Source organism: Monopterus albus, unplaced genomic scaffold, assembly GCF_001952655.1.
Source record: "Monopterus albus unplaced genomic scaffold, M_albus_1.0 scaffold32.1, whole genome shotgun sequence".
Taxonomy (NCBI): Eukaryota; Metazoa; Chordata; class Actinopteri; order Synbranchiformes; family Synbranchidae; genus Monopterus; species Monopterus albus.
Genome location: NW_018127912.1, coordinates 1772317 through 1787304, shown reverse-complemented (window position 1 = coordinate 1787304; position 14988 = coordinate 1772317). Strand labels below are relative to the sequence as shown.

The 14988-nt window shown below is 41.7% G+C and overlaps 1 protein-coding gene across 21 annotated transcripts in view; it reads left to right on the top strand.

The window, feature by feature from the left end:
- Positions 1-346: 346 nt before the first annotated feature.
- ptprdb (protein tyrosine phosphatase receptor type Db) overlaps positions 347-14988 on the top strand; it is a 140937-nt gene continuing 126295 nt past the window's right edge. For 17 of the 21 annotated variants that reach the window (XM_020597127.1, XM_020597123.1, XM_020597116.1 and 14 more), the window contains exons 1-2: positions 529-675; positions 802-914. The gene's annotated coding sequence lies outside the window, so the exon portion shown is untranslated. Of the gene's footprint in view, positions 410-528; positions 676-801; positions 915-14988 lie in introns of those variants that run through there. The other 4 variants (XM_020597126.1, XM_020597121.1, XM_020597106.1 and 1 more) reach the window with 3 other exon arrangements.

Below are 14988 nucleotides of genomic sequence, written 5' to 3'. Positions count from 1 at the left end.
TAATTGCATGGCTTTATTGATCCCTGGTTGGAAATTGAAATCATAAGCATACTGTACAAGGTAGGGGCTGCAAAGTTAAAGTGCATCAATAATTATAATTCAATAATATGATATACATTCATGTAAAATGTACCATTCTGCCTAATAACCACTCTTACTTTTGGTATTTTATATTTTGATACTAATACTTTTGAGCTTTTAGTAACATTTTGAATGGATGACTTTTACTTGACAAGAGTTTTTTTTTTTTTTTTACACTGTGGTATTACTATTTTTAAAAAACGATCCTAGCCTACTTCCTCTGCCACAGTATTTTATTGTAACCCTGAACAGGCAACTCAATATGCGTGTGTGAAGGATTGAGAATTATTAATCAAATCTTTTGATGAGTTCAGGTGGAATATTAGTGGTTTGTGTTTCATTTCTTCACCTATACTTTAAGTGGTTGATCTTTAAATTAAATTCCTTGAATCTGTCTGTATTGTACCTCTGATCGCTCTCTCTCTCTCCCTCTCTCTCTCCGCTCAGGAGCTTATCTCGGTGCGCATCGTCAGCATCAGTTTGAAGTCAAATCTGTCAGCCGCTGCCTTACCCGGTCCTTTCCCCGTCTCTTTCACTGTCTGGTGGACATCCCGTCTCGTTTAAGAGCTACCGTCCCGGATTAGTGAGCTAAACGTGCGTAATTATGAATCTACTTTTTGGGCGTGTGGGAGGGAGGGGACTGACCTCAATTGCCGCCCGGGATGTGAGCGTCTGTAAGACTGTGCATTCTCTCAATGGTCTCACCTTTTCTTTTTGCAGTTCAGTCGGGACTGTGAGAGCGCGTCTGATCGCTGTCTTCAACTTGGGCTGAAGAAAGACAGGGGAAACTCCTCGGGATTCTCCGTACATCGAGCTCTGATCCGGATATTCTGGTGAGCACACTTTGGCCACAATTGTTGTTTATTTGATTCCTTTGCATCAGCCCCGGGTAGGCATCTGAAAGTGCTCCTTCTAAGGGCTACTAATTTGAAGCTGGCGTGTCAAAATAACCCAGGTACGCGTGTCAGTTATCAACTCAAAGAAGCATTTCATGAATTATCTTCTAATCCCAGAAGCGTGGTGGCAGCAGCTCGTCTGCTCGTTTTACACATTTTACCCCAGAGCAGCGAAGTTCTTGCTTATGATGCAAAGGAATTAACGTGTCCATTTATGACAATCAGGCTCAGTTAGTGATGAAGAGGGTAAAAACAGCCGGACTGGGGGAGAGAGTGGGGGAGAGATTAGGTGTGAGAAGTGAGGAGTGTGAGAAGAAATAAACATTTGAGGGTTCCCTTGGGGGGAGCTCTGCTTCCCTTCTTTTATGAGAGGGATTTTATTAGTCTTTTATTTCTCAACAATGATGGCATTGTCTGATATTCTTCCAAGTCTTCCGCCACCTAATATGCTATTATTGTCAGTGTTATGTTAATCCCCATTATATAGATAGTGACATCCCACAGTACTGCTGGCTGTGCTGTAGGCAGAATTCAATGGGGCTGTTTGCTGCTTTTATTGTCCTGTTTATCAATTAAGCTTGTCTATAATGGACATATCACACTTCCTCCAACATAAAACATTACTCTCCCACACACCATCCGTTAGCATCTCACCTCCCACATAGCCACACTTGCTGTCCACAGCCGATTATCTGGTTATGTGCCACCATTTGCACTAATAGAGTTCCAACTTAATGTAATGACAACTTGATCTGTCAGCCCATGCCCAACAAAGGGCTGCTTAAAGGCTCATAAGCAGCGTCGTCAAGCGCAGATTGAGGGGCTGTAAGACAAAGTGCCTGTAGAGGTTGCTGGAGTAGTTTGCTGATGTGTTTTTATTGTCCATGTACAGCACAGGCCGTCATTGTGCATGTACCCAGGAATGTTTCTGGGTGTGTGTCTGTGTGTGTGCTGGCTCTGCTCAGTCATGTGTATGCAAGGAAAGAATGAATGAGCAAAAAGAAAATAGGGACAGAGAGATGGAAAGAGAGGGATTATGCTAACTAAAAGTACTGGAGAAGAAGGAAAACTGGTGTAAGCAGTTTTTCTTTGAGCTTATATATTTATATATTTAGCTGTCAAGGCCTTCACTGATGCACAGTAAGTTCTCCTAGCTTTGACATGCTTGTCACCAGCATGAGCTTTATGTGAAAGGCCACTACTTGTTTTAGCTTAGCTATATGACTGCAAGACAAACAAGAAAACTGGCCAAACAAGACCACTACCTCAAACACAAACTGCTCAGGTGGCAAGTGAAGTAATTGCTGCGCAAAAGTTGAGTGTCCAGTTTTTGCAGTACAATAAAAAATGCAGAAAGAAGTGAAGTGTTCCCAGTGTGACAATGTAATAATCAGAAATGATTATATGTTTTAAATAGAAGTAATAACATATCAAAGGAAATTAATTTCAATGGGAGATCGTCCCCTGTCATCCCCCTCAATTTACTTCCTGTACTGTCTTCACATTTGAGCCTCATTATGGACATAACCAGGCAATCAGGTAACAAGCCAGTCATTTAGCCTTGGCGACCCACATCAGCTTTTTGTATTCTCAGACGATGTGCTGACATGGAGTCGCTGATGGCAGTCAGGATGATGATAATGATGATGACAGTGTTGTGCTGGCTCTACTTAATGATAGGTATAATACTGATCTGATTATCACTGCAGAAGCTGATAGTTATAAAGTAGGTGGGTAGGTGCATTACATCATAGCGGTAATGGTGTTACAGAGCTGCAGTTAGCGTGCTATATTATAGGCTGGAATAAGATCAAAAAGGACTTGATTTCCCAGAATGCTCTACAGGCTACGAGCCGTGTGAGTTATATTGGAGTGGAGGCAAACACCAGGTTAAAGTTGTCTTGCAAGAAGACAAGTTGAGTATCTTTTGACAGCATAAAAGAAAGGCCCTACTTGTATTTGGTGGTGTTGTTAAGATGGTGAGCTGGCAGCATCATCACAGTCTTAAGAACATGACAGTCCGTGCAAAATGGTAGTGGCATACAAAGCCAGTCCTGATTTTTCCATGTGGCAGATTGTGTGTATGTGTGTGTGTGTGTGTGTGCGCATTCTTTCCTCTGGTTGTTGCTTGTTCTCTCAGACACACACTTGCTAAATCACACATAACAGGCACATACACATTTAAATGCACTTACGCACATTATCTAATTTTTTAACATGGACAAATGTGACAAACAAAGAATTCAGCACGTTCTCAGAAACACCAAAAGGCATGCAGTCACACTTGCCTACACACATAGGTAAAACCTTATTGTGTCTCACAGGGATCCACCCATTCTGTCATACGGTGCTTAAAAATACAAATACATACACACACGGACACACACACATACATTTTTAGCAGGGACAGCCCTGGTGCGCTGGCACTGAACCAAAGTGCTGGTGATAACGAGTCTGAAGTTAGTTAGTTAAGGTTTTAGCTGCGCCTCAACCTCCTAACACCCTTTCTAAATCTGATTTATCCCAAAATGAGATGTTTTTCGGAGAGGGAGATGAAAACACTCTCTCTCCTTCTGCCTTTCCTTCTTCCCTTCTTCCCTTGCCAAATACAGTTGAGCTCAACCCCCCCTTTATTACTCTCATACTCTCACACACTGTCTGTTTCACACCCTATTCCTCCCTCCTGTTCTCTCACATCTCTCTCTCACACATCTCTCTCTCCCTCTCTCTCTCCTCTTTCCCCTGGCACCTCAATGTGTTTCTCTTTAATTGAGATGCATTTCAATGTGGTGCAAATTAGCTTTCTACAGCTCCAGTCTAAACTTGCAACCAGTGTGTATTCTCATGCATGTATGTGTGCACATGTCATCTGTATGTATGTGTGTATTTGAAAAGAATTCCCACATTTAAAGCATTCCACTTCGCTTCTCCGACGTTTCCTTTGATGCCTCTTCTCTCCCACAAACTCTTAGTACAGCATTAATAGCATTCACAGGTTTGGACTTCTTTGGTTTGGGTCTCCTGAGGAATTTACTCGGCCCCCCCTTTTTGGATTTGAATTCTGATCTGTGCATCCGAGACATGACAGTGCACGGTTGCTCATTAGGGAGAGCGATGAAAAGGAGGGTCGGGGAGGTTTATAAAGGCATGTTTCCATTATGCTTGTCTTCCTCAGCACAAGATCTGATTTGGTGCTGTGGATGGCTGGTGATATTCTTTGCAGGGTGAGGGCACAAGCAAGTCATTGCCAATTAGTGGTTTATAGTCAGTTTTCTCCTCCTTTTGAGGCACTTGAAAATTGAGCAGTGGTTTCCAACCTGAGGGTTGAAACAACCCAATTGGTCAGAAGATAAATCTGAGAGGTCACGAGATGATTAACAAGACAGGGAAAGAAATGCCCACTAAAACTGATTTGAGATCATTATTATTTGACTGAACTGCCCACAAAGAGCAAGAGGTGTGCAGCCACTGACTTAGAGAGGTCAACATCCAGTCTCAGTTAAGGTTTCTTGGCAAATAGAATTCCTAAGACAGTTGGAGTTATGTTTGGAAATCTTATCTCACAAACAACAAAAATAAGATTTGTCAGGAAAATAAACACAGCACAATATCTTGAAGCAGGTTTTTCCAGGTGCTCTCTGGTGTGTACATGTCTCTGTGCGTATGGATCTGTGCACAACCAGTGTATGAGTGTGAACAGCCGTTATACTTTATCTGCGTGCGAACATGCATATGTGCATGCAAGTGAGCGAGAGGAGTCGTTAGGGAGAGTGATGCTGACAGTGAGGTGACCTTGGGGCTCCCAGTCTTCCTCCTGTCGATGAAGGGGATGACTTAGTACCTCCCGCCCCACCCATGATGGCTCATTTATTATCATTAGGCACCGAGTCAAAAGATGCTGCTCAGGCCCTCAAGACATAGTGGTACATCTGTGGCTATGTGCACTTGTCTCTGTATGTGTGCTTGTGTGTATCACTGAGAGTGAGAGGCAACAGGGCAGGGATAGAGAAGGAAATCTTATCTCTAAGTGCTGCACATCTGAGCATATGTGTCTCTCAGCCTGTGTTTGATGTGGATGTGTTGCCTGTCACTCCACATCTACCTGTGAGACGGGCCTCTGTGCCTGCTTACCATGCAGTATAAATAATGGCCCGTGCCTTATCCATAACCTTACGTCACCTCAGTCAGCCAGTGAGCAACATCAGTGGTATATGGCTACATCAGGGTGGCCTCTGAGCTATCGTTTCTCAGCATGATGGATGGAGACTTCTGCAGGCCAGTCAATACCCAATCTGAGCCCCACTGTCCTGATTTAAGATACAGCAGCACCCAGGTGACACACTCAGAGGCACGCCACTTTAATCACTCTGAGCATCAACTCTACCCTGCCAAGATTGGTGTGTGGGTGGGTTAGTGTGTGTGTATGTTTGTGTTTGTATTAGTATCTCACTCAGTCAAGCACTGCTGTAATCACACAGCGATTGGCAAGTGCCTGCACTTCTGATAGAGTTAACTTGTTTTTCAGAATGTAAACAAATAACAAATCATGTTTAAGTGGGAGGATTTATGCTACATGCAGCTTGGTGGTAACAGAAAACATGCATGAAGTGAGAAAGTGTGGGTACATCCCAGGTCTGTTATAAGCACTGTCATTTCCCTCACTTGCCTCTTTTTCTTGTGTCTCAGTCCCACCCATGTAAGATGCAAGGAAAACGTGAGGAGAGAGGACTTGAGGAAACACGTTATTAACAACATGAGACGTCATTTCCTCAGATCCTTTATCTGACGCGTCCAATCACCAACCAATTTCTGATAAAGGGCCATGTAAGTTCATAAAAAAACTTCCTTGAAGCATAGTCTCGTGTATCCTCGGTCATGGCTCCTCCAGCACCGCCCTTGGTTCTTGCTCCTCGGTCCTCAGAGCCAGTATAGGAGACTTGGAACATCTTATGTCCTCAGTCGACCGGAACAACTTCTGTGTCGACTGAGGGTGTAGGAGCAATCTTATAAGAGACATAAGAGGTAGCCTCTGTTTTATCCTGCCCAGATGTCAGACAGAGGAGCACAGGATAGATGGTTGGATTTACAAAGCACAGGACTTTGACAGGAGTTTGTCCTATGATCTGTGTGTTATAGATGAAAGCTACTAAAAATACTAGTCAGGGGAAGGTTGTAGTTTTGATGAAACTGCATCCATCTCCCATTAAAGCCAGCTTTAAATCACTCTTACCTTTTTCAACATTTAACACCACACTATCTTTTTCTAACCTTAACCCTGTGTTTTAGTTGCCAGGAGCAGATTTTGGTCAAAAAACAAATTAATTACTTTGACTGTGAACATTTTGCATTGGCAATGAACATCTGAAATTCAAGAATCTATTGTATATTAAGATAAAAAGCCAGGCAGCAATACTCTTCCTACAAGATGCAGTTGCTAGTGCCTACTAGTTTTATATGAACATTCTGTATTTATGGGCAGACTTTTCAAACTCACCTTAGCTGTGCCTTATGCAAGGATGGAGAAGTGAGAATATCTTTTTAGAGAAAAGGTGGGCAACTTAAATAAAGCATCCTCAGTGTCTGCTATCTCCCTGCTGTTTCAGTTTATGATCATGTCATGCAGGAGAAGACACTTCAGTACATGTGGTAATCAAGGGAAGATTGTGTTTGTATGAGTGGGCAGCTGGATATCACCACTTTATCAGAGAGTAGTGTGCACAGGTTCAAATGCTCCCCTCCTGACATGTCATCGTTCACATACATGCACGTGTGTGCAGACGCACTTGCGTGCACACACATCCACAGCCCCTCCCTCCGGCCCCTCCGGTTTGGCTGTTAGTCTAATTTATGAGGCGCTGTTAATTTGGCCTAAACGCTCATTGCGAGACCTCCCTCCTCCCTCATCCCTTCATCTCTGCATCCCTCATTCTCTTCTTCCCTCTCATCAGTCACTCGGCAGAGTAAATCAGAGGGGTGGTATTGCACAGCAGGCAATACATAGACCGGACACCTTGACTAATATACCGCTGTCCTTCTCCCTCCCTCTCTCTCTCCCTGTCTATCTAACTCTCTCCCTCTCTCATCGCTCTTTCCCACTGTCTAAATGAAATTTGGCTCCTTTCCTCTCATCTCTTTTGTTCCTCTTTTAGATTTGCTTCTTCGTCATTTCTGTCTACACTTCTTTCAGCTCTCCTATGCTTGTTTCCTATGCACTTTCCCTCCACTCTTCTCCTATTCTCCACCCACTGTTTCGACACTTCTCCCCCACTGTCCTCTGCCTTTCTTCCTCTAGATCCTTCTTCACTCCCTTACCTTTCCTTCCTCCTCTTTGCCTCCCCCCCTTTTCTCCTGTTCTCATGTTAGGTGTAAATTTAGAACAGAAGGCATGAGGGGATGCTTTGTTTATGTGTGTGTGTGTGCGTGAGAGAGAGAGAAAGAGAAACTCTACATGAAAGATTCTCAGAGTCCCCATACAGTGCTCAGATGGGGCTGATTAAAAACCTAGAGCCTTGGTTTTTGTCCACATTTAGGGCCCGCATAAAATCACATACACATCTGTGCACTAGGTTATATATATGTATATATACACACACACACACACACTCCCATGCACACATGCATTCACGCACTGACACATGCAGGTTTCTCCCCTCATTATCCTCTTCTTATTTTGCTCTTTTGTTCCCCACTTCTGCCGTTTTTTCTCTCTCTCTCTCTGTCTCGCTCTCAAAAACAAACACACTATAGTGACTGACTGAAAGTGGTTTTTTTTTTTTTCTGATGCATCGGGAGTGAACGGAAACATCAGGCATCTGAGACTCCCTCATCGCTTTAGGCCACATTGTTCTCTCTAATCCCATACATGACACACACCAGGGAGTAACCCTGTGCTGTACTCACTGTGCTGCACTGGCCAGCGCACCTATAAATCACTGTCCATCTTTCCAGCTTTCTCGCTGTCTCTTGCTGTCAACCCCCCCCAAAACTGTTCTGGGTTTCATGTCTATTTATTTTCCATCTTTTCCATCATTCACTGTGTCTCTCTCTTGGTTTTTCACACACCCATCTATCGGCACCGGTCTTTGTCCTTTCCCCTCTCTCTCCTTCAAATTCCGAGATCACAAAAGATCTTAGGTGCTTCTCAACAAATATAACAACATCCAGTTTCTGTTCTCTGCCACCCCCACCCCACCCCTGAACCATCTTTGCCTCACTCACCTTCTCTGTTATTTCTCCCTCTCTCATTGGGCTTCCTACTGCACACTTAGAATCATAAGATAAAGCATGCTACCTCACCAGCCACTTTATTAGGCACACCTGTACAATTTTATCCAATTCAATGCAACACTTCCACATTAACATCTGTGTTTATAAGGCTCAAAATGTTTTGGTTTTTGGTGAAAGTTTCATAAATGTATAAATCCAATTATATGTTTATTACTGAGGTTATAGTTAAAGGTGGTGTACTGGACTACTTTAAATTTAGACTACATTAAATTAAATAATGCAGTCCAGTACAACACCACCTTTAACTGTGATCTCAATAATAAACATATAATTGGATTTATACATTTATGAAACTTTCACCAAAAACCAAAACATTTTGAGCTTCATAAACACAGAGGTTAGTGTGGAAGTGTTGCACTGAAGTTCATACAATTGTAAAGGTGTGACTATTAAAGTGGCTGGTGAGTGTAAATCCACCAGGATTATCATTTAGTAAGAACACCTTAAAACACTGTATTATTCTATAGGAAAATCAAAGAATTGGCTTCATTAGAATAGAACCAGCCACTACTTGGATTTTTAAGGATTTATACCTTGTTCTAAAATTAACAACCATAAAGGACACTTGTCCTTACCCTCCTGAAATAGCACTCCTATCAACAGCACGCTTACTGGACCTTCGACAAATATTCAGTGTGTACTGTGCCCAGCAGTGGTTATCTAAAGTATAATTAAAATACATTCAGTACAACTCAGAACCCTAATGGTTACCATCCACATTTTTTACCAAACCTTGTGGACTGAAATTCACTGGGCTCTTGTTGACCTTGAGGCAGCTTGAGGTACTTGGTTACAACCCACTTAAGTGATGATGGAGCAAATAATCAAGAAAAGTAGAACAGCAACAACTAGTCTATTAATTCACTAAGTTATTGACATATAGAAATAAATCCAACTATTTTGAAAATCAATTAATGGTTTTGAGTAATTTGTAATTTAAGGGGGAAAAGCCAAATAAACCAGCTTCTACCAATGTGATTCTTTTGTTTTGTTATTATTCTTTATATTTTTAGGTTTTGAACTGCTGGTTCAGCAAAACAAGAGATCATCTTGCACTCTGGGGAAACAGTAATTAGTGTTTTTTTTTGTTTTTTTACTGTTTTCTGACATGTTGTTAATAACCCTGGTGTGTCAGGGGGAGTTCTTTTATTTGTTAGATATTGCATACTCGCCCATACAACTGACTTGTGAAATTTAATGCACAAGGAAAACATTCAGGTCATGTTCTGTGGGATTAACAACATAATCAGGGGTTATCAGCTTCCTGCAGTGTTGTCAATCTGATATACAGTCAGGTATGTGCAGAGTGAGAAATATGATACTTACATATACATACAGTATATATACACACATATATATACAATATAATGTGGCTGTATCCCTGTGAGATCTTTGGGAGGCAGGCCAAGTGTCTTCGGTGAAGCCATCTCCATTCGCTGCGTGTCTGTTCAGTCAGCTACACAGAAGACAGATAGAGCCACCAGTCTGCTCACCCCTCCAGTCGCACCAATGTAATCAGACCTCAGCAGTCATAAACCACCAGCTATGGACACTCTGCCCAGCCCGCTGTCACAAATGCGCAAACACACACCCACACAGAAACACAAACCTGAGTTACACATATACAGACAAATGAATTCCACTGTAGACTCATGCACAAAGATAGATTTGTGTGTACAAGCGTAGACACAATCTGAAAACACATAAATATGAAAGATAGCATTGTTACAGTTGGCTCACACATACACACATATCTGTACACGCTGACACATCCAGTATATGTGCACACACACACGGCATAAAGTGAGTTGTTGAGTGCTGAATGGTGGTCCTCCATACGTTGAAGCTTTCTGCACAAGGAGCTTAGCCCAACATGTCCCACTCTGCCAGGGTATGATGTATGTCTTCCGGCCCAGGGGGAATCTTAATTTTGCTTCCCCTATTATGTGTGTGTGTGTATGTGTGCACAGATGGACCACCATCTACTGTGTGTTAGAATTATATGAACGCTTGTATCTTTATCTCCCTCACTGTCTCTTCCCTTCCATCACTCTTTTAGCACCTCCATCGGTCTTTCCTCCTCCCTCAACACTGCCTGCGTCTTGAGCCATTTTGTGTCTGTTTGTCTTTTTGTTATCTTGTATCTTTTGTTCTACTCTTCAACAAACTAGCGCTCTGTCTCCCTCTCACATCTCTGTCTTTCTCCACTCTCTCTCATTCTCTCCATCTTTGTGGTGTGAACGATGGTGGATGACTGTGCTTTAGGAGATTTACTGCTGGATCCCGTCTCTGTCAGGTGATGAGACGAAAGGAAAGCAATGAGGGGAGGGAGAGGGAGAAGAAGATGGGAGATAGAGCAGTACACAGGGAGAGAAATAGGAGAATAAAGGCAAAGGAAGGGATGAGAAAAACAAGGTTATGCAGGATAACATTGAATGGGATAGAATAAGAGAAGTATAGAGTAGAAAGCGAAGCTTTGCTGTGTTTTTTTAAAACAGCCTCTGACTGTTGTTTGACAGAATGGCTATATGTTCATTTATAACAGAGCCTCCATTCTCTCTTGCGGTCACTCCTTTTCTGTGTTTCTTACCTAAACATTAACACAAACACGCAAAAATACGAGCTCATGCATTTCTAGACACAAAGAAATTGAATTCATGCTGTCAGCTCCAGATAGGACTTTCTCTCACACTGGCCAGAAATCAATTTGTGTCTCTTGGAAAATCCAATGATTTGCTCATCTCTGGGTCTTATTTCAAACCAACTCTCTTAATGGTTAAGGGCTGTGGGCCTTGTTTGGGGTTAAAATTGCAGCTGAAGGGTCACTGTGAGTGTGTTTAACCCACTAACAGACCATTTGCACGATCATGGCCACCAAGAGGACACACATCACATACATCTTCAGTAGACCAGGCTGACCCTCGTAGTCCAGAACAATAAACACTAATCACATTACTCTAACTACACTTGTGAGGACCAAACTTTTATTGACGTTTTTCTGTTGTCCTAACATTATTACACACCATCATTTAATCAGCAGCAACAGGATGCACTGCATTTTGAGGAGTTAGGCCCATTTCATCGGTTCAACCTAAAGGAGCTAAATAAACTAAATCATCCTAATGTTACTTTCTCTAATGCTTCACTTACACTTTAGCAGGCGCTACTGTGTGTTAAATGAGATGTATGTACATACCTAACCTAGGATTTTCTAACCTAGATGAGATTAATTTAGTGCAGAGGAGATTATCATTGACATAAAACCGTGCTGTGCTGTTTTAATTATTACTTTGCTATTTTGACCCTATTAACTTTTGCTGCAAGAGTAGCAGTCTTATGTTTCCATAAGGCTACATCATACAATAGAGAACTGCTAAGATAATGAAATATACTGTAACTGCACTTTCATGTCTTTCATGCACATATCTAAGTGTATCAGTAAATTAGCTGTGCTATTAAGAAACTGCTCATAAAGCGCAACTGCCCCTGATCCTGCAAGTCCAAAAATAGCCCTGCATCAAAACAACACAAAGAGCTGCACTGGCGTGGGTGTGGGACTACAGGTACTGGTAAGAAGATGAGATACAAACTAGCAGGTTCAGATTGAAACCTTATCGTACAGATAGACACGGTACAACAGTTTATGCTCCTTTGAGGAAGGGTTTTACAACTGTTGAAAGTTATCACATCAGCAATAATTTGCTCCTCCGTCTAGACACTTGTGAGATAATAAAATTAGCATACTGCTACACAGCATAAGATTTACACACCATACAACTCTCTACATTAACCACACAACTGAATCATCACACTATAAGAAACACACAGGTGATTTAAGTTCCTGCAGCTGTAGTAATATTTTTTTCTTTCCAATGTCAGTTTTAGTATTGAAATGCAGCCCTGCGATCAGGATACATTTATTGTCACGTTTGTGTACTCCATGACTGGTGGTCAGGTTCACACTATGTTGGTCTGTTAGTGACAGCAATGCTGGCAGCAGTGTCGGCACAATCTGGACACCTCATGTCATTAAAACGTGGCTCATCTTCAGAATGTGCATGCTTGCCATGAGCACCATTTTCCCAGATAGAGGATGAAAATGGCAAATGACCGTTAATACATTATGGCCCATATTCAGATTTGAGTTACTTTACGGGCAGTAGATATTGGATAACAACGTAGCAAAAATAATTAATACCAGAACTTTGCAAGTTAGTATTGAGATCTCAGATTTATGTGGGGATTTAGGCCTAGCCACCATCGACTGTAAAACCGATGGACAGGCTAAGAGTTCTCAGAAATGAAGCCACCATGACTCGATTGCCCCCTTGTGGCTGGTTGCAGTATGGATTATAAATCCCACCTTCCCCATGGTAATGGATAGGACATCAGTCAAATTAAAAACTCAAAGTACAAATCGCTTACATTTTTCCCAGAGGACACTTGGTGGTGGCTTTTGGTTGACATTAACATGCTGATGTGTATACAAGAGGTCATGTTTCTGGTAAGTTTGTTTTTAATTTAAAAAAAGGCATATTTCGGTTGATTTGACAGCTTTGATTGGCGGGTCTGATGCTGTCACATGACTTCTGATCGCCACTGCACAGAATCTGGTTGCATAAAGTCAAGATGGCAGCTGCTGTATTCATGATATTCTGGCTTCATTTTTGCATAGCGGAGGGAAGTGGTGATGCCATGTCGATATGTTTCCTTAAAATAACGTGGAGTTACTGTATCTGCTATTTTGACTTGAAACGTGATCACTTTTTTCATGAGTGCCCCTCAGCGGGTTCTTTTAGATTAGATTATTTTGCTAGTTTTTTAAGTCTATTTAATAATTTAGATTAGGTATGCTTTTCTACTTTTTTACAGTCCTTACAATAGTTATGTTTTAAACAGTTAATACTGACCTTAAAGTGCTTTGATTGGAATGAAAATAATTTCTTAGGTAATTATTGTATAATCCTCAAACGATGGCATTTTTGTTTACAATGTTTTGGTTTCAAAGAATACTTCTGATTGCTATACCAAATGTATGCACTAAAATATTTTACACCTTACTACATTACAACTTTATAAAAGCAATTTTACCTACAGTAAGTCCAACCCAAGCGTGACATGTTCATCTGAGAAGCTTCAAGGTGGCACAGTTGTTAAGACAGGAACAAATTGCACGCCTCTGTTGAGTATTCTTATTTTGACATCCTTTGTTTAACTTAACCCTTTTAAGTTTATGTTTCATTGTACTGTGTCCCTGCTGCAGCAAAAAGCATGTTGCCATTTCACAAATAAACAAAAAATAAAAATTTATTCTCCCCAGGACAGCCAAATGGAAACTCTCACAAAGTCATATTTACACAGAGAGATGTTTGACACACACACACTAAATGTGTGCTCACACATGAACAACCACATTATATGATGTGAAGAAAACCAAAGAAGGTGGATGTATTGAGAGAGAGAGCCGAAACAGAAATGGTTTGAGGCACCCATCTGTCAGAGAAAAAGAGGAGAGATGGGCTGGGAGACAGACAGACACAGTGTAAGAGAAAGAGACAAGGGGGGGGGAATTGACAAACTGCAAATAGCACATGGATGTACAGATACGGGCTGTGAGACAGACAAAAAAATGAGAGAGTGGGGAAAGCACCAGAGACAGAGAGGAAACAGAGAGCAGCCAGAGAAAGGAAGTGGGAATCAAAGACAGCCAGCTTGGGAGAGTGACAGAGTGCAGTCCTGAGAGGGAGAGTGTGTGGGTGAATGTGAGAGCAGCGCTAGCTGACTCGTCTGTCAATCTGAATCTGTGATTGGCACCTCGGGGTCCAGCACTCCTCTCTTAGCCCACTGGCTCCTCTTGTCAGGACACGGGGCACAGGGGTCACAAACACGCACAGACAAACACAAAGATGAGATTACATACCTACTGTGAGCTATGGGAAGAGATGTATGTTTACATGATAGAGAGTATGGCGTAAATGTTCAAATGTGTGTGTCACACACTACGTTGTGACACATACTGTACAGGCTGAGTCTTGCAGAGGTGACGTTTCCTGTGGGGGACCACTTTTGCTGCCTGGGGTGTAACCTTTGACTTATGACCTTAGACTTTTATACTGTCAGCAGTACAGCTTTAAAGTGAACCTATTTTTCGGTGTGGGTTTCTCTATATATTTGTTTAATGTTTATTCTACAGCCAGTTTGATATTTATAGTTAAGTTCTTGCTCTTTCCTTTATTGTCTCTGTCTTCCTCTATCCCACTTTCTTTCCCTCTGTCATGCCATAAAATATATAGCATAGTTTATCCCATGCATAGAATCACGTCCACATCTTAGCTGATTTCTGAATTGCTCAGTGTTCTTCGGTTGTTGGATTTTAGTCAACTGTGATTATGCAACTTAAGTATGTAGCATCAGTCATATAGTACCAGGAGATCATATGCAAGTCAGAAAAACTGTTACCTGTTTCTCTGTTCAGTGGTCGGTGATCTCTTTTGTTGTTGTTTACAGAACTATAAGCACATACATCTGTTTACACTGTGTATATGACTAACATTAGCACACAGTTTATATTTTAGCTTGAAATTCATTCTGAAACTACTTTACTACAGTGGGTACGGAAAGTATTCAGACCCCCTTAAATTTTTCACTCTTTGTTATATTGCAGCCATATGCTAAAATCATTTAACCCTTGTGCTCTGTTCGGGTCTGTGGGACCCGGAGACAC